The sequence below is a fragment of the Plectropomus leopardus genome, chromosome 17, assembly GCF_008729295.1.
Source record: "Plectropomus leopardus isolate mb chromosome 17, YSFRI_Pleo_2.0, whole genome shotgun sequence".
Lineage (NCBI taxonomy): Eukaryota > Metazoa > Chordata > Actinopteri > Perciformes > Serranidae > Plectropomus > Plectropomus leopardus.
This window is the reverse complement of record NC_056479.1, coordinates 1,020,890-1,024,005: the sequence shown is the minus strand read 5'-3', so window position 1 is coordinate 1,024,005 and position 3,116 is coordinate 1,020,890.

The window sequence follows — 3,116 nt, the reverse complement described above, 5'->3', positions numbered from 1 at the left end:
GACTGTGTGCTGTCTCAACATGATGCCCCCACGACCCACGAGGTCAACAAATGAACAAATGAACAAATGAGGAACTAATCATTAGTTAATGGTCAGTTCTTGGGTAACTCCCAATCAAATGTCATAGAGTAACTAATCATTAGTTAATAATTTGTTATCTGATAATAACTGAGGGAACTGATGAGGAATGAATGAAGACCAGTAAATGGTCAGTTCTTGAGTAACTTCCATTCAGATACCAGACAGTGGCTAATCATTAGTTAATAATGAGTTAATTTAGACATGAGTTATGTAACTAATAAGGGATGAATGAGGAGCTAACTATTAGTTAATGATCAGTTCTCTGGTAACTCCTAAAATTAGTTGATTAGTAAAATGATTGACAGAACAAATGAGGAACAACCTAATAACCAATCAATCAAACTTTATTGACCAGATGTAATTACAGTGAAATGTAATCCTGCCAGCTCCTGCATATTGTGCAACAAAGAAGCCCAGTAAGTAACACTTATAAATAATGAACAAATCAGCAACAATATATGCATGGAGGAAGCAGTGATCCTATTTGGGATCCCAGTGGCCCAAGAGTAGAAGCTACACCTGAGCTCCTCAGCACCAGCCTGGTGCATGGAGCAACATGGCAGAGAAAGGAATTTGGAATCTCAAGAAGATCCAGAACCACAGCAAGTGTTTAGTCCTTCTATGTCCAGATCAGCATTTCCCCAGATGCAGAGATGGATGCAGAGATGGTTTTGTCCATTCATGTGGTCTGGATCAAAGATGGTGTTTATCTTCTTTACCTAGGTATTTGCCCTGATGTTAAAGTTTGACAAACCTCAAACGTTCAACAAAAAACTAAAAAGTAAAAAACAAAACTACACAACAACTAATAACACATAGCAAGTCAATCGTGACTACTTAAACATTCCCCTTTTTGCTGAGTACTGAAACATTACTTAATTATTTCCTGACCATTAGTTGTCATTTTTGTGTAGGACTGCATTACATGAGTAGTTAATGTGAACTGAATCATTACTTAATTATTACTTGACCATTAGTTACCCTTTTTGCATCCCCTGAAGTAAAGTGTCACATCATACTGAGTACTTAATGAGTACTGAATCATTACTTAATAATTACTTGACCATTATTTACCCTTTTTGTGTCTACTGAAGTAAAGTGTAGTGTCATAATAAGTAGTTGATGAGTACTGACTCATTACTTAATTATTACTTGATCATTATTTACCCTTTTTGTGTCCCCTTAAGTAAAGTGTCACATCATACTGAGTAGTTAATGAATACTGTATGATTACTTGACTAATACCTTCAGTATGCTTTTTGTAAGTCTTAAAAGGGGCTACACCCTTATTCACTGGTAAATATTATCCTTCTGTCTTAACACATTGTGGGTCCTGCCAGTCATTACAATGTCAACATAAATTGGATTAGCTAAATTTTAACAATAAATAAATAAGGTTATGGTCTAGAGAGGCACATAAGACAGTAGATTCTGTTCGGATTCGGAGCCCAGTCATTCAAAAATAATAAAAAAACAAAACAAAAATATAGGCCTTTCAGTTAAGTGTGTGTCCAGAGTTCAATGACTTCACCTCTCTTAAAGTTTAGTTCCTTCAAAGTTCTGGTTATTCAGTTAATCCAAAGTTCGGTTCATCCTACTACACACTATGGAAGGAGAGGACTCCAGGTGTTGTGGGTAGCTCACCATCAAAGCAATATCACGTCATCATCATCATCATCATCATCATCATCCCTGAAGTCTATCAAAAAGCACCCTTACCTATGAAGAGGTCGAGAGGAATTTATTAATTTACATTTTAGTTCTCCTGTGCAACATTCTCAAACAAAAATATTGTATTGTATCATCTGAAACAGCAAGCTTTACTCATTTCCCCAAGATCTCAACTGATGAACTACCTGTCTGTTGTACATGGCAGGATTTACTGAAGAGAAGTTTCAAGTGAAATATACACAAATAGTAAATACAAATATATGACAAATATAACTATACATTTAACCCTCAGCTTCTCAAATAAAACATACTTACTGGCAATACCACAAAAAAAACAACAGTGAAAGGGATGACTGAGGATTGCAAACCTCATCTGCCCTCAGCAATAAACAAAATGGCTACCCTTGCTTTATACAGGAAGTTATCTAACCGGAACCTATCAAAATAAAAGCCCAAAATTTAAAATAAATGTCTTTGCACATCTTATATATGTTACTCATTTGTTAAATCTGTTACATCACGAATATCACAATCATGTTCAAATCCAAGACTCCTTAAGTCATGGCTAAACCTAATAATAACCAGTTATTATTCCCATAGCAAAAGTATTAAATTGAAATACATAAAGGGACAGTTAGTTCCTCATTTGTTCCTCATCAGTACCCTTAGTCATTATCAATTAATGAATTAACTAATGATTAGTTGCTGTATGACATTTGATTTGGTGTGTTACCTGGCATTCACTATGATTACAGCATTATTTTATTATTAAGGGTTCAAACCCGAAAACCTTTCATTCATCTTTGATCTCTTAACCATTTTCAGTGTTTATATATGTATTTCCTTAACCCCAACACAGTGTCACAACCCTCCGCATTCATAAGTACAATTTCCTTTCAAAATATTCACATCAACTTGCAATTATTTCACCTCATCCACCTTTCTCCTCATTTTCTTTGGCCTACATGACTCAGAATTGGGTTTTTGGAATCTTGGAAGATGTCATAGCAGTTTTGGTGATATTTAGCATTGCTGACATGCATATCAGCTAACACCTAATTGTTAGAGTTTTGTGTGCCGTTACACACCCACTGATAATGCTAATGAGAAAAGGTTGCATGATTTACAAAAGATGGATTTCTGGACATCACAACATAGATTTAGACTCTGAGTTGACAAAAAGCCAAAATAGTTCTACTTCCTGTTTTTGACCCTTTTTTAAAAACATAATTTATGTTAATAATGCTAATAATGAAAGATAGCATGACTACACCATGGCAACACATGGATTTTTGGATTGAAAAACACTGACTTGGACTCTTAGTTTAATTTTCTAAGTTACCCAAACAAAATTCCATTAAAAA